General features: G+C 43.4%; 1 protein-coding gene across 2 annotated transcripts in view; it reads right to left on the bottom strand.

Moving 5' to 3' along the window:
- The window catches only part of rnf123 (ring finger protein 123), a 402,816-nt gene that overhangs the window by 63,860 nt on the left and 320,963 nt on the right, over positions 1–17,993 (bottom strand). The gene's annotated exons all lie outside the window — the stretch shown is intronic.

The raw sequence follows: 17,993 nt of genomic DNA on the forward strand, positions 1-17,993 counted from the left end.
CTAAGTATCGTTATTGGACCCTCTCTAAAGGCTTCAATTTCTTTCTGTAGTGTTGTGCCCTGAAATAATGGTCAACCAACATTGTAGAAGGGTTTAAAAGTATGAAAATGACAGTTAGTAAGAAAGAATAAAGACAGGTTAATATTTCAGGTTTAACCCTTTAGATTCAACATCTATCGTTTCTACTTAGCAGGAACAAACGGAACAGGAAATGAATGTTTACAATGCCATATCACCATCTCCCGTAATAATCTTTGATTCCCTTGCATAAAAGGAATCTATCCACTTCCATTTTCAAAGTATTCACTGATCCTGCATCCACTGCCTTCTGAGGTACGAGAGTGTTCCAAAGTCACACAACCCCATAAGAAAAAAAAAATTCTCTTTGTCTCTGTTCTGAGTGCATCTTAGTATTGGACTGACCAACAAGAGGAAATTTCTTTTCCATGTTGATTTTGTCAAGACCTTTGAGGATCTTATACATTTCAATTGAGCTACTTTTCATTTTTGTAAACTCCAGTGTAAGCAAGGCCAGCCTGTTCAACTTAGCTTCATAACAGAACACATTCCACCTATCTGTTCAGTAAACCTCCTCTGAACCATGTCAAATGCATTAACATTTGAGAGAGAGAGAGAGAGAGAGAGAGAGAGAGAGAGGGAGACCACTTGGAGGAAGCATTGAGTGTGGAAAGGATGAAGGAAGTGCTCTGGATGGGACACTTCAATATCCATGGATAATAAAAGCTGACCTACTGTTGAAATCCAAGTACCATGAATGAATTTTTAGAAAAACCTCATCATAGGCCACCTGGCAGTGACGATTATGATTGCTTTGTTAAAATGGAGCAACAAAGATTCATTTTGCATTCAACCATTTCCCTGATCCACTTCAACATGGAAACACAAATACAACTGAAAAGAACAATATGCTGACAACTTTCAAAAGACCCAAGTTCAGAGTCACATGATGGTAAACTGAAGGAAGTGAAGGATGGGGAGGGTATGAAATCCTACGGCTGCAAAAGGGTACAAACCCGTTGGACAAAGCTCACCTTCACCTAGCTTCTGATCTGCTGTTTGAAGTGTGGATGAAAATTGAATTGGATGGTGGAGTGAATCCATTAAAACTGTCTGGTTTGGACCTTCATGCTGAAAAGAGCATGACACAGGGCTGCAAGAATAAAATGTGAGGGACTAAATGTGATTACAGTCATTTCTGACTGAGTGGCTAAAGGATTGCTCAGCTCACAAAAAGGAGCTCACTGCGGTTTCCAGCATAAGGAACAATCTCTGCATTTTAGAGATAGTGCTTTGCAATTGTAGGTGCACCGGAAGTGCAGTATTGAAGAGCTCGGTGACAATCCACTGCACTTTCTAAACTATGCAATTTCATCCAGAGGTAAAATAAAACTGACAAGTCATTGTGAAACAAAGTGCTAGAGAAACTCAGGAGGTCTGGTTGTGTCTGTGGAGAGAAAAGAGAATTAACATTTCAGGTCCGGTGACCCTTCTTCAGACCCTGGTTCAGATTTCCAACATCCACAGTTCTTTGTTTTACTTTATGACAAGTTATTGTGTAATGCTCTTCGTTTTCACATGCAAGAATTTTCTGAGAACGGGTTAGAATCGAACTGCATCAAAAGTACCCACAGGAGGAAAAGTTAAGAATAAGTAATTCAATGATTATTTAAAATTTTGATTAGTTTGACGACAGGAATTCTTGGCCTACAGAATAATCAGCAATTCCATTTTTGCAGTGAGTCATTGCCATTTTGCTTGCTGAGTAAACAACATCCCTGCCTACTAGCTAATCCTTGTGTAGTACAAAAAGAATTCTAGAATTTTAGGAACAGGAAAAAGCTTTCAAATTATCCATTTTTGTCTGAATACAACTTAACCTATTAACATCTTGAATGTCTTGGATGTCTTGAAATGGTTAAAGGTGGATAAATCCCCAGGACCTGATCAGGTGTGCCCGAGAACTCTGTGGGAAGCTAGAGAAGTGATTGCTGGGCCTCTTGCTGAGATATTTGTATCATTGACAGTCACAGGTGAGGTGCCGGAAGACTGGAGGTTGGCAAATGTGGTGCCACTGTTTAAGAACGGCAGTAAAGACAAGCCAGAGAACTATAGACTGGTGAGCCTGACCTCAGCGGTGGGCAAGTTGTTGGAGGGAATCCTGAGGGACAGGATATACATGTATTTGGAAAGGCAAGGACTGAGTCGGGATAGCCAACATGGCTTTGTGCGTGGGAAATTATGTCTCACAAACTTGATTGAGTTTTTTGAAGAAGTAAGAAAGAAGATTGATGAGTGCAGAGCAGTAGATGTGATCTATATGGACTTCAGTAAGGCGTTCGACAAGGTTCCCCATGGGAGACGGATTAGCAAGGTTAGATCTCTCGGAATACAGGGAGAACTAGCCATTTGGATACAGAACTGGCTCAAAGGCAGAAGACAGAGGTTGGTGGTGGAGGGTTGTTTTTCAGACTGGAGGCCTGTGACCAGTGGAATGTCACAAGGATCGGTGCTGGGTCCTCTATTTTGTGGCATTTACATAAATGATTTGGATGCAAGCATAAGAGGTACAGTTAGTAAGTTTGCAGATGACACCAAAATTGGAGGTGTAGTGGACAGTGAAGAGAGTTACCTCAGATTACAACAGCATCTGGACCAGATGGGCCAATGGGCTGAGAAGTGGCAGATAATTTAATTCAGATAAATGAGAGGTGCTGCATTTTGGGAAAGCAATCTTAGCAGGACTTATACACTTAATGGTAAGGCCCTAGGGAGTGTTGCTGAACAAAGAGACCTTGGAGTGCAGGTTCATAGCTCCTTGAAAGTGGAGTCACAGGTAGATAGGATAGTGAAGAAGGCATTTGGTATGCTTTCTTTTATTGGTCAGAATACGGAGTACAGGAGTTGGGAGGTCATGTTGCGGCTGTACAGGACATTGGTTAGGCCACTGTTGGAATATTGCAGCAATTCTGGTCTCCTTCCTATCGGAAAGATGTTGTGAAACTTGAAAGGGTTCAGGAAAGATTTACAAGGATGTTGCCAGGGTTGGAGGATTTAAGCTATAGGGAGAGGCTGAACTGGCTGGGACTGTTTTCCCTGGAACGTCGGAGGCTGAGGGTTGACCTTATAGAGATTTACAAAATTATGAGGGGCATGGATAGGATAAATAGACAAAGTCTTTTCCCTGGGATCAGGGAGTCCAGAACTAGAGGGCATTGGTTTAGCGTGAGAGGGGAAAGACATAAAAGAGACCTAAGGGGCAACTTTTTCATGCAGAGGTGTTACGTGTATGGAATGAGCTGCCAGACGATGTGGTGGAGGCTAGTACAATTGCAACATTTAAGAGGCATTTGGATGGATATATGAATCGGAAGGGATTGGAGGGATATGGGCCAGGTGCTGGCAGGTGGGACTAGGTTGGGTTGAGATATCTGGTTGGCGTGGACAGGTTGGACCGAAGGGTCCATTTCCATGGTGTACATCTCTCTGACTCTAGGACATCAACACATTAATTTCTTTCCTGTTTGGTACTGGAACATTTGGGTCAGGTGGTAGAAACAGAGATTCCTAGAGTGATATTTACAAGTCAAGCTACATCCTGCAGAAAGGAAAGCGCTGTATTTATATCGGCCTTTGCATGATCTCAAGACATTGCAAAGCACCTTACAGTCAAGTTAAATATTGTTAAAGTTACTGTTGTAGTGTCAGAAACACAGCAGGAAATTCTTTGTAAGGAACAATGTGATAGTGACCAGAAATCTGTTTCAGTGATGCTAGTTAAGGAATTGAGATAGAATTTGCTAGTTCTCCTTCCAAATAATGCCATGGGATCTTTCTCACTTGAGAGGGCACGTACTGGGTCTCTGTTTCACATCATCTGAAGCCGACTGACCCGAGAGACTCAGCTTTGATGATGTATTTAAATCTCTCAAGACTTGGATCAATAACCTTTTTTTGTCAGAGACCACTGAGCCAGACCACCATCTAGAACACTCAAAATGCTCATTGCTCAAAATGATGTGCATGCACTCTCCAAGCCCATGCGGATATCCCAAAAATTTAAACTCAATGAATTTAGGCATAGATTCATAGAGCTAAGATTAGAGTCAGAGATTCCCAAGTGTGTTCAGGATGTTGTTGAAACTCTGCCAGGTAAAACCATTGTTTTCCGGTGCAAGCTATCGATAGCTTTGTTTGTGCTACATGTTCAGAGTGGACTGCACTACCGGTTTCAGCATTGGGTTACACAGTTATTTAAAGCTAAGTAAAAAAAAAAATCAATCTTCAGTGACAGGTCTACTGCTCCAGGCTCGATCAGCAAACCAGGCTTAATTTGCCAAACATAAACAGCAGCTTCAAATACAGCAGATATGTCAGATAAAAGTGTCAGTTCACCTTGTCACAATGCATGGACTAGAGTCCAAACCTCCATTACCAGACATTCATTTTAGAGGCAGGTCAGCACAGAGATGGCACTCGCCAGTCCACCCATAAATAAGTTCGTCTATTAGGTACATTCACCTGTCACCTCCTACCAAGACCCTAAAGTCTTCCGTCCAAATCCAGCCCTGCTCATCATCCAACTCATCTTCCTTAATCATTTGTGATCGACATCAGAAAGTCTCTACTTCTATTCGTTGACATAATTCCTGAAAACCATCAATATCCTTTCCTCAAACAGCTTTCTTAAACAGCTCCACCTTCTCCAATCCCATCTTAAATCTTCCACTTCTTTTCAAAGTGTTAGAATTAGCTCGCTTCATTAGAGGGTTGGCACAGTTTCTTTCCTCTTAATGTATCATTCAATTTCTGGCACAGAACCATAGGTGGTGGTATTGGCACCAGAGTGGATCCAAATCACTCAAATTATATTAGGGCTCAATGGGTTAAAATATGATGGCAGTTTGAAAATCTCTATAAGATTTAGCTCTTTGAGAAGATTAATTGATATCTTTAAAATCAGACTGTTTATAGGGTAGACAGAGGAAATTATTTCCTCTATTCCTGGACTTCAGAATAGGGCATGTGGAAAACACAATCCTAAATATAGAGCTAGGATATTCAAAAGTGAAACTAGGAAGCAATTTTGATATAAAGTAGTGAAAACCTGGAATTCTTTTTCCCCAAAATGCTACTGCTGCCAACAGTCAACAGGAAATCTCAAGTCAGAGATTTCTACATTCTTATTGCACAAGGCTATCAAGGGATATGGAGCAAAGGCTGGTATTTCAGGTACAGATTTGCACTGGTCTACAGTAGAACAGCACCAAGGGGCTGAATGGCCCGCTCCTGCATTGTTAATATCTCCATTACTGCTGTTCCCATTAATGACCTTGTCCTGTTCTAAATATCTACCACTGGCAGTCAACATATCTGGCATCATTCCCTTCTCGTTCCATGTTTGCCTGTTGCAAAATTGTCATTTCATATTTTTCAGTGGTTTCCTGGCAATTGCTTCTATAGTATCCAGATCCCCCTTGCTCTCTTTCAGATATCAATGAGACCCTTGAGTTTTCCCTGTATCGATTTCAAGGGCACAGCCTTTTTAAATATTATGTCCTAACTCATTGACCCTCTGTATCTCAAAATGCCTGTTCTCACCCTTTCTTCCTTTATACCTACTAATTTTGCTGCTAAAGTCCTCCCAAACTCAACCCTCCTCCTTTTTTGTTTTGGATTCAGTGTACTGACTTCCTTCTCCTTCTCAGTCAGTGTGGCGAGGGGAGTACTTTTGTCTGAGGCACAAGATTGTTGGTCCAAGTTCCATTCCAGAAACGTAGACCACAACTTAGGCTGACACTCCAGTGGCAGAAGTGGATACTGCAGTTGCTGGATATTAGAGTCAAGATTAGTGTGGCGTTGGAAAAGCACAGCAGGTCAGGAAGCATCTGAAGGGCAAGAGCCCTTCATTCCTGATTAAGGGTTTTTGCCCGAAATGTCGATTTTCCTGCTCCTTGGATGCTGCCTGACCTGCTCTGCTTTTCCAGCACCACACTAATCTTGACACTCCAGTAGACTACCATGGGCGCTCTGCACTGTCCCAGGTGTCTACGTTTGGATGGGAAGCTAAACAGGCACTTCATCAGTCTCTTCAATACTGGAAAGGTGCTATGATGCTATGTTGAGGAGGAGAAGGGAGCTCTCCTTTGTTTCCAGGTCAACATTTATTCTTTGCCCAACAGTACTCAAACCAGATTATCTGGTCATTTCCAGATTGCTGAACCTGGGATTCTGCTGCCCACAATTTGAGACATTTTCAACATTACAAGAGTTACAACATATCGTAAAATATTTCACTGCTAATGAAGCACTTTGGGATGCCGCAGTTCATGAAACAAGTTATATAAATGTATGTGGTTTTTTTCATGTGTCGAGTTTGTGAGATTTTCATTCAGGAGGACTGAATTAATTTCTTTCATTTCATTGCTACTGTGGGAAAACCTGCCTGCAATAAACAAACAGCTGTCAGAAACTATAGTGCAGGTGGTGTTGGTGGGGAGGGGGATGTAGGAAGGGGCATCTTGGATTTCTAAACAAGCTCACAATACAGTACAAGTCTCAAGTGATGTCTACAGTGTGCCAATGGCATCAGACAGCTTAGTCGCCAAGTGCTTCATAAATAAATCTGAAGTATGTTCAGGCAACGGGCCGAGATTGCTTCACACTTCCGGACAACAAAAGATACAGACAGAATCGGAGCAGCTAGGAGACACTATGTTGGTTAAGATAAGCAGCACCAGCTGAAAGGAAGTGCCTCAAAAATATGTGGCTAGATTCAATTATAGTTTTAAGTAAGATAAGCTTGTCATTTGACTAAATGGAGCTGCCAACAATTGCAATCCTGATTACATTCATAAAAACGTTAGGTTTTCCGATGTATATTTTCAATTGATAATTGCCGCTTCTCCCTTAGGATTCCATTTATTCATAGTTCATACTTGGGAAGCAGTGTATTCCTCACAGATGATGAGTGAGTGAGTGTGAGTGTGAGTGTGAGTGACACAGAGAGAGAGCGAGCGAGCATACACGAAAGAGAGAGATACACAGTGATCAGACACCAGGGGCTGCAGTGTTTACAGTAGGAGCTCTATTTCGGTGAGTATTAATCACAGGACCTTTTCTGCGGGTGGGTGTACTGCTTCCCAAGGATCCAAACTTAAACGACACTTTGCCGTTTGAAACAACCATCATCAGCAGAGAAGAGTAACAAGAGACTTGGGGATGAAGGGTGGATGATAACATGGTAGACAAAGAAAGGGGTCTTAGGATTGTATTAGGTGGAGGGTAAGAAAGGGAAGCTAATGGTCAAGGCTAACATCAACTCTCAGCACCCCTTTGCTTAACCTCAGATATCTGGTGGGGCCATGGGCAGTGTTAAGTAGGTTAGGCCAAGAGGGACTTCAGTTTTACTGGCATTAAAGATGAAGGAATTACTCATTCATCCAGTTTGCAATCTTAAACAAATATTGAGAACAGCTGTGGAATCAATTATAAACCTCAAATAAAATCACAGGATGATTAATTTGCAGAAAAGCATATTCCTTCTGTTAACTATTGTCAGAAACCTTCATCAATAGCGAAATCGAGACCTGCTTGGGAATGGAGTAAAGCTGTCGAGAATGTGGTGCTGGAAAGGCACAGTAGGTCAGGCAGATTCCGAGGAGCAGGAAAATCGATGTTTCAGGCATAAGCCCTTCATCGGGAATGAGGCTTGTGAGCTGGGGGGGAGGTAGCTAAGAATGCAATAGGTAGATGAAGGTGATAGGTTGGGGAGGAGGGTAGAGCTGATAGATGGGAAAGACAATGACAAGGTCAAGAGGGCCTTGTTAGGGTGGAGGCTTGGGACTGGAATAGGGTGGGGGGAAAATGAGGAAACTGGTGAAATCCACATTAATCCCATGTTGTTGCAGGGTTCAAAAGGAGAAGATGAGGCGTTCTTCCTCCAGGCGTCAGGTGGTTAAGTTTGGCGATGGAGGAGACCCAGGACCTGGTGGAATGGGATGGGGAGTTGAAGTGTTCAGCCACAGGGTGGTGGGGTTGGTTGTTGCAGTGTCCCAGAGATGCTCTCTGAAACAATTCACAATTCAGCATCCTGTCTTCACGATGTACAGGAAACCACATCGGGTGCAAGTGATAAAGTAGATGGCATTTGTGGAAGTACAGGTAAATTTCTGTCGGATGTGAAAGGATCCTTTGGGGCCTTAGACAGAAGTGAAGGGGCAAGAGTGGGTGCAGGTTTTGCACTTCTTGCAGTGGCAGGGGAAGATGCCAGGAGGGGAGAGTGTGGGCTGGTGGGAGGCGTGGATTTGACAAGGAGTTGTGGAGGGAATGGTCTCTCCGAAGTGTTGATAGGGATGGGAAGGGAACTATATCCATAGTAATGGGGTCTGTTTGTAGATGGTGGAAGTAGCAGAGGATGATATGATATACATGGAGGTTGGTGGGGTGGAAGGTGAGGACCGGGGAGTTCTGTCCTTGTTATGTTGGGAGGGGTGGGGTTCAAGGGCAGAGATGCCGGAAGTGGAGGAGATGTGCTGAAGGGCATCGTTGACCACGTGGGACAGGAAAATGAAGAAAGGAGGCCATCCTTTGAAGAAGGAGGCCATCTGGGATTTTCTATGGTGGAACTGGTCATCCTGGAACAGATACAGTGGAGGTGAAGGAATTGGGAATAAGGGATGGCATTCCGACAGGAGGCAGATTCAGAGGAGGTAGCTGTAGGAGTCGGTGGGTTTGTAGTAAATGTCCATGGTTAGTCTGTGGCCAGAGATGAAGATGTCCAGGAAGGGAGGTCGCCGAGATGGTCCAGGTGAATTTGAGGTCGGGGTGAAAGGTATTAGTGAAGTTGATGAAATGTCTAACCACCTCACGGGAGCATGATGTAGCGCTGATACAGTCATCGATGTAGCAGAGGGAAATGTGGGGGATGGTGCTGTTTCAGAGAACATCTCTGGGACACCTGCACCAACCAACTCCACTGCCCTGTGGCTGAACACTTCAACTTCCCCTCCCACTTCAAGGATAGGCAGGTCCTGGGCCTCCTCTATCGCCAAACCCTAACCACCCAATGCCTGGAGGAAGAACGCTTCATCTTCCGCCTTGGGACTCTGCAACCACACGGGATTAATGTGGATTTCACCAGTTTCCTCATTACCCCTCTCCCCACCTTATCCAAGTCCCAAGCCTCCAACTCGGCACCTCCCTCTCGGCTTGTCTCTTGTCTTTCCCATCTATCTGCTCCACCCTCCTCTCCGACCCTTCACTTTCTCTCCCACCTTCATCTACTTAGTGCATTCTCAACTACCTTCCCCCACCCCCACTCATTTATTTTTCAGCCCCAGTGGCCCACACACCTCATTCCTGATAAAGAGCTTATGCCCGAAACATCGATTCTCCTGCTTCTCTGAAGCTGCCTGACCTGCTGTGCTTTTCCAGCACCACAGTCTCGACTCTGATCTCTAGCATCTGCAGTCTTCATTTTCTCCTAAGTAAAGCAGTCATGATACATAGAATACATGTGCTCTTCATTGCTCTTTCATCCCTGTGCCGATCCTATTATCCATGCCAGCTATCCATACCATACAGGAACAGAAGTAGGCCATTCAGCCCATTGAGTCTGCTCTGCTGTTCAATGTGATCATGGCTGATCTGACCATCTTTAACTCCACTCTCCTGTCTTTTTCCCATGAACTTTAATTCCCTCACTAATTAACAATCTATCTCAGCCTTCATATGCTTAATGAACCAGCATCTAAAGCCCTCTGCGGTAAAGAATTGCACAGATTTATTACCTTCATTCCCCTGTTCTTTTGCACAGTCTTTGATTGAATTTGCTTCCACAACCTTTGAGGCATTATAAATTGCTGCATTAAATATTTCTCTCAATCTCAGATGCATTTTGTTCCATTTAGGAGGAGGTTGTGGATGAACAACTTCGGTTCTCTGGAAGGGCTCGATCAGCTTGTGCTCAATGCACAGTTTTCAAATGTAACTTTGTGGGCCAATGGACCCAAACACCTATTGCTCCCAGAAGGATATTGTAAATTAATTTAATTGAATTATTACAGACTCAAAACTCTACAGCGAGGCTCCTTTAACCATTCAGATGTTAAGCAGTATAGTTCTAGAGGCCCAGGACCTGCATATCCTTGAAGTGGGAGGGGGAGTTGAAGTGTTCAGTCACAGGGCAGTGGGGTTGGTTGGTGCAGGTGTCCCAGAGATGTTCTCTAAAACAGCACCATCCCCCACATTTCCCTCTGCTACATCGATGACTGTATCAGCGCTACATCGTGCTCCCGTGAGGTGGTTAGACATTTCATCAACTTCACTAATACCTTTCACCCCAACCTCAAATTCACCTGGATCATCTCGGCGACCTCCCTCCCCTTCCTGAGTTCAGTTTGCAGTCTCAGATGGGCACAAATGTTAGTATCAGAACTATGGAGGGTTTTTGGAAGGGGGGGGGATGTCAAATCTTACTTAGGGTTGGGGTGGATGGTGGTAGTGATGGTGGGCAGTGGAAGGATAGGTTGAGGGTGGAAATCAGCCCTCCTAATCATCATCTTGGGACTATACTAAAGTTCATAAATATTCTGGTTTCTGCACCTGACTCCCTCAAAAATGGCCATCCAGTTGAAGTGTGCAAGTACAATTTTCTCTGGATATCAGACAGAGCCAGTATCTTCAAGAAAAGTGCAAAAATGAAAAGACAATGACTACCTTGTATGAAAAAAAACCCCAAAGAACTGCAGACAGAGTCATAGAAATGTACAGCATGGAAACAGACCCTTCGGTCCAACCCATCCATGCCAACCAGATATCCCAACCCAATCTAGTCCCACCTGCCAGCACCCGGCCCTTCCTATTCATATATCCATCCAAATGCCTCTTAAATGTTGCAATTGTACCAGCCTCCACCACGTCCTCTGGCAGCTCATTCCATACACGTACCAGCCTCTCCATGAAAAAGTTGCCCCTTAGGTCTCTTTTATATCTTTCCCCTCTCACCCTAAACCTATGCCCTCTAGTTCTGGACTCCCCGACTCCAGGGAAAAGACTTTGTCTATTTATCCTATTCATGCCCCTCAATTTCGTAAACCTCAGCCTCCGACGTTCCAGGGAAAACAGCCCCAGCCTGTTCAGCCTCTCCCTATAGCTCAAATCCTCCAACCCTGGCAACATCCTTGTAAATCTTTTCTGAACCCTTTCAAGTTTCACAACATCTTTCCAATAGGAAGGAGACCAGAATTGCACGCAATATTCCAACAGTGGCCTAACCAATGTCCTGTACAGCCGCAACATGACCTCCCAACTCCTGTACTCAATACTCTGACCAATAAAAAAAAGCATACCAAATGCCTTCTTCACTATCCAATCTACCTGCGACTCCACTTTCAAGGAGCTATGAACCTGCACTCCAAGGTCTCTTTGTTCAGCGACATTCCCTAGGACCTTACCATTAAGTGTATAAATCCTGCTAAGATTTGCTTTCCCAAAATACAGCACCTCGCATTTATCTGAATTAAACTCCATCTGCCACTTCTCAGCCCATTGGCCCATCTGGTCCAGATCCTGTTGTAATCTGAGGTAACCCTCTTCGCTGTCCACTACACCTCCAATTTTGGTGTCATCTGCAAACTTACTAACTGTACATCTTATGCTCGCATCCAAATCATTTATGTGAATGCCAAAAGGTAGAGCACCCAGCACCAATCCTTGTAGCACTCCACTGGTCACAGGCTTCCAGTCTGAAAAACAACCCTCCACCACTACTCTCTGTCTTCTACCTTTGAGCTAGTTCTGTATCCAAATGGCTAGTTCTCCCTGTATTCCATGAGATCTAACCTTGCTAATCCGCCTCCCATGGGGAACCTTGTCGAACGCCTTACTGAAGTCCATATAGCTCACATCTACTGCTCTGCACTCATCAATCTTCTTTGTTACTTCTTCAAAAACTCAATCAAGTTTGTGAGACATGATTGCCCACACACAAAGCCATGCTGACTATCCCTAATCAGTCCTTGCTTTCCCAAATACATGCACATCCTGTCCCTTAGGATTCCCTCCAACGTCTTGCCCGCCACTGAGGTCAGGCTCACCAGTCTATAGTTCCCTGGCTTGTCTTTACTGCCTTTCTTAAACAGTGGCACCATGTTTGCCAACCTCCAGTCTTCCGACTCTTCACTTGCGACTATTGTTGATACAAATATCTCAGCAAGAGGCCCAGCAATCATTTCTCTAGCTTCCCACAGAGTTCTCGAGTACACCTGACCAGGTCCTGGGGATGTATCCACTTTTAACCATTTCAAGACATCCAGCACTTCCTCCTCTGTAATCTGGACATTTTGCAAGATGTCACTACCTATTTCTTCCATATCCTTTTCCAGAGCAAATACTGATGCAAAATATTAATTTAGTATCTCCTCCATTTTCTGTTGCTCCATACAAAGGCCGCCTTGCTAATCTTTGAGGGGCCCTGTTCTCTCCCTAGTTACCCTTTTGTCCTTAATATATTTGTAAAAACCTGTTGGATGCTCCTTCGTTCTATTTGCCAAAGCTATCTCATGTCCCCTTTTTGCCCTCCTTATTTCCCTCTTAAGTAAACTCCTATTTCCTTTATACTCTTCTAAGGATTCACTCGATCTATCCTGTCTATACCTGACATATGCTTCCTTCTTTTTCTCAACCAAACCCTCAATTTCTTTAGTCATCCAGCATTCCCTATGCCTACCAGCCTTCCCTTTCACCCTGACAGGAATATACTTTCTCTGGATTCTTGTCATCTCATTTCTGAAGGCTTCCCATTTTCTAGCCGTCCCTTTACCTGTGAACATCTGCCTCCAATCAGCTTTCGAAAGTTCTTGCCTAATACTGTCAAGTTGGCCTTTCTCCAATTTAGTACTTCAACTTTTAGATCTGGTCTATCCTTTTCCAACACTATTTTAAAACGAATAGAATTATTGTCACTGGCCCCAAAGTGCTCCCCCACTGACACCTCAGTCACCTGCCCTGTCTTATTTCCCAAAAGTAGGTCAAGTTTTGCACCTTCTCTAGTAGGTACGTCCACATACTGAATCAGAAAATTGTCTTGTACACACTTAAATTCCTCTCCATCTAAACCTTTAACACTATGGCAGTACCAGTCGATGTCTGGAAAGTTAAAATCCCCTATCATAACTACCCTATTATTCTTACAGGTAGCTGAGATCTCCTTACAAGTTTGTTTCTCAATTTCCCTCTGACTATTAGGGGGTCTATAATACAATCCCAATAAGGTGATCATCCCTTTCCTTTTTCTCAGTTCCACCCAAATACCTTCCCTGGATGTATTTCCGGGAATATCCTCCCTCAGCACAGCTGTAATGCTATCCTGTATCAAAAATGCCACTCCCCCATCTCTCTTGGCTCCCTTTATATCCTTCCTGTAGTACGTGTCTCCTGGAACATTAAGCTGCCAGTCCTGCCAATCCTGAGCCATGTTTCTGTAATTGCTATAATATCCCAGTCCCACGTTCCTAACCATGCCCTGAGTTCATCGGCCTTCCCTGTTAGGCCCCTTGCATTGAAATAAATGCAGTTTAATTTATTAGTCTTACCTTGTCCCTGCCTGCCCCGACTCACCTCTGTTCTCAACTGTACCAGTCTCAGATTGATCTCTTTCCTCATTATCTCTCTGGGTCACTCCCCCCATCTTACGAGTTTAAATCCTCCCGAGCAGCTCTAGCAAATTTCCCTGCCAGTATATTAGATTAGATTAGATTAGATTACTTACAGTGTGGAAACAGGCCCTTCGGCCCAACAAGTCCACACCGCCCCGCCGAAGCGTAACCCACCCATACCCCTACATCTACATCTACATCTACCCCTTACCTAACACTACGGGCAATTTAGCATGGCCAATTCACCTGACCTGCACATCTTTGGACTGTGGGAGGAAACCGGAGCACCCGGAGGAAACCCACGCAATGTAGTCCCCTTCCAATGTAGATGCAATATGTCCTTCTTGTACAGGTCACTTCTGCCCCAAAAGAGATTCCAATTATCCAAAAATGTGAATTATTCTCCCATACACCAGCTCCTCAGCCATGCATTCATCTGCTCTATCCTCCTATTCCTGCCCTCATTAGCTCGTAGCACTAGTATAATCCAGATATTACTACCCTTGAGGACCTCCTTTTTAAATTTCTACCTAACTCTCTGTAATCTTCCTTCAGAATCTCAACATTTTCCCTTCCTATATTGTTGGTTCCAATGTGGACAATGACCTCTTGCTGGCCCCTCTCCCCTGTGAGAACATTCTGCACCCTCTCTGAGGCATCCTTGATCCTGGCACCAGGAAAACAACACACCATTCTGCTTTCTCTCTGCTGGCCACAGAAATGCCTGTCTGTACCTCGGACCCCCGAACACAATTGATCTCTTGGAAGCCGACGTATCCCTCGTTGCATTAGAGCCAGTCTCAACATCAGAAACTTGGCTGTTTGTGCTATGTTCCCCTGAGAATCCATCACCCCCTACATTTTCCAAAACAGCATACCTGTTTGAAATGGGTATATCCACAAAAGACTCCTGCCCTAGATGCCTGCCTCTCTTACCCTTCCTGGAGTTAACCCATCTATGTGACTGTATCTGAGACGTTTCCGCCTTTCCTATAACTGCCATCCATCACATACTGTTGCTGTTGCAAATTCCTCATCGCTTCTATCTGTCTCTCCAACTGATCCACTCGCTCTGATAAGATTCGCATCCAACAGCATTTATGGCAAATATAATCCACAGTAACTCTTAAACTCTCTTTAAACTCCCACATTATGAGGGGCATGGAAAGGGTAAATAGGCAAAGTCTTTTTCCAGGGGTCGGGGAGTCCAGAACTAGAGGGCATAGGTTTAGGGTGAGAGGGGAAAGATATAAAAGACAGGGCAAATTTTTCATGCAGAGGGTGATACGTGTATGGAATGAGCTGCCAGAGGAAGTAGTGGAGGCTGGTACAATTGCAACATTTAAAAGTCATCTGGATGGGTATATGAATAGGAAGGGTTTGGAGGGATGTGGGCCAGGTGTGGCAGGTGGGACTAGATTGGGTTGGGATATCTGGTTGGCATGAATGGGTTGGACTGAAGCATCTGTTTCCATGCTGTACATCTCTATGACTCTAAGTACATATCACTGCAAAGGCCATTTTTGCTCCTTCACAATCTACAGACCCAGAAAATAACACCGTCTTATTCCTCCACAAAGCACTGCACCAGGTTAAATTAATAGCTATGGCTTATATTTTAAGTTTAATCAAGAGACTTATCTCCAAAACCATATAATCAAGAAAGAACCCACTGTACTCACTAATGTAGCCTCTCTCGGGCAGACTTAAAACAACAAAAACAACAACAACAACAACAACATGATGCAGTAACAAAGCAGAAATTATTGGAAAAACTCATATCAGGCAACATCTGTGGAGACCAATGTTACTGACAATATTTCAGAACTGTTCAGATGTGGTATCAATTTAAAACCTCAAATGAAAACTGATTAATTTGCAGGGAAATATATTCCTTCTATTAACTATGGTCAGAAACTTTCACTGAAAGCCAAATCGAGATCGGCCTGCGAACTGAGTAAAGCAGTCACCACACACAGAATGCGTGTGCTCTTCTCTGCTCTTTCATGCTTGTACCAATGCCAGCTCTCTCTCTCTCTCAACTCTGAACTCCAGCATCTGCAGACCTCATTGTCTCCTAGTTGATTTTAACCTTACAGTGAAGCCTCTTCCAAGAATGCCTACCTTGAAGAACCTTTCCTCCTCTCTCTGGAGGCCTCATTCCTGATGAAGGGCTCCAGCCTGAAATGTCGATTTTCCTAGTCCTCGGATGCTGCACGTGCTTCTGTGCACTTTCTGTGCTTTTCCAGCAACCCACATTCAGTTTATTCCAGTCTGCTCTGCAATTCAATTAGGTTGTGGCTAATCTGACAATCCTCAACTCCCACTTTCCTGCCTTTTTCCCATGACCTTCAATTCCTTTACAGCTTAGAAATGTCACTGGACCCAAAACGTTAACTCTGCTTTGTCTCCACAAATGCTGCCAGACCTGCTCAGTTTTTTAATTTCTGCCTTTGTTTCTGATTACCTTGTTGAATTTCCATCAAATTCCACTGTCTCTTCTGAATGATATTGAGAAACCGGCCAATACTTTGAGCAAGCATCACACAGGCAATGAAAGCCGCTCCTACTTTCAGATTTCGGAGTATACTTCACGACTGATGCAGAACACTCCAAAAGCAATTGCTCATAAATACAGAGGAACCTCAATTATCCGGCATTCGATTAACTAAATTTCAGATTATCCAAACAAGCTCGCAAGGTCTTGATGCTTGGCTAACTATATTATCCGGAATTTAGTTATCCAGAATTCAATTAACCAAACGAAATACTCCCTGTCCGTGTCCTTCGGATAATTGAGGTTCCTCTGTATCTACTTAACCTTTGAACCAAAATTCAACTGAAGTTGTAAAGCTCTATTAAAGAGGCATCAGCACAGGAAGTAGAATTTGCTACATCCCTTAAGCAGGAACATTTTATGTTATTCATATAACTGGGAACAGAGTCAAGCACTCACTAGTCATAGGTCCGCACAACTACTCACACTCTCGCAATGCAAGGAGGTGAGAGAAACAAAGAACAAAATTCCCTCATGACAAGTGGCTCCCTTAGTTAGCTCTTCCTCAATGCACTAACTTGGGGAGAGATTTTATTCACATCAAGGACTTTTACAATCTCACCAATGATTCCAATCAATATTTACGCATTTAAAAAAAACAAGAAATAACCAAGGTACAAACAGTAAAGAAAGAAAAACTGGATGAATATCTACAGACAGAAGAAGCTCTTTTGCAGAGTTTCTACTGGCAAAGTGTAATCTCAACCTAGCTTCGTTTAATTAGATCAAGGGAGGTTTACGCCTTTACAATTCTTCTGAAAACGTCTCATCAATCCTTTGTCTGCAGTAGCTGTAGTGTTTCTCAACTATAGGAACAGAGAAGGGAACTTCCAATTTTCCTGAGATTGTTCCAGAGGCCTGAACTATGTGTCCACACATTGGCATGATAGTGCCCAAACAGATTAATGGGCCGTGGAGTGAGCCATGTTGGGAAACGACTCAATGATGAAAATTCTAACCCCACATGCTTTGTGCATTATGTGTTACTTGAAATCACAAACTTTATTCCCGTATTCTCATATATATACACACTATACAGAAACAGAAATGTCATATATTTTTTCCCGCCCATAAGGTACTTTTGATTTGACTGCTGCAAATGTGGGAATCATAACAGTTTGTACATAGCAAGCTCCCACAAATGATATGGCGATGAACAGTAGCTCCTCTGACAGTGCAGAACTCTTTCAGTACTGGTAGTTGGGATTATGCACTTAAATTCATGATCTGCTGACTAAGAGATAACAGCCGCAGCTGACATAATGACATAGCATTGGCTGAATAACAGTTCCAATCATCTTTCAGTGGCTCTTTAATCAAAGTGAGAACAACACAACACAATAAACACAATCTTTGGTGAGCACATACTGCAGAGGAACCTGTGCATGCTGAAACAGTACCTTTCAAACTAGCCAAGTGCCTCTGACAAAAACAGGCTGAATGGTTTCCTTCTATGCTGTAACCATTCTACACTAATTTTAAATCGAAAGACCCCACCATGACCACAAACACATTTATTTAGTACATTAAACGAGAACATGAGATGCAAAGTATTAACGACAAGTTAAAGAACAGAAAGAAATTAGGAGTTTGAATGTGAGGAATTAAGGGAAAAGGGGTGAATGGCTGCAACACATTAAGTTTTGAATTTTGACCTCGCTGATGAGGTAAACAGTAGGTAACAGATGCTAGCCCATAAAGAGTGATGGAGAAACCAGTGAATGCTTCCCGAGTTGCTACTCTACAAGTACTAGACCAAA

Source organism: Chiloscyllium punctatum, chromosome 12 (genome assembly GCF_047496795.1).
Source record: "Chiloscyllium punctatum isolate Juve2018m chromosome 12, sChiPun1.3, whole genome shotgun sequence".
NCBI classification, from domain to species: Eukaryota; Metazoa; Chordata; class Chondrichthyes; order Orectolobiformes; family Hemiscylliidae; genus Chiloscyllium; species Chiloscyllium punctatum.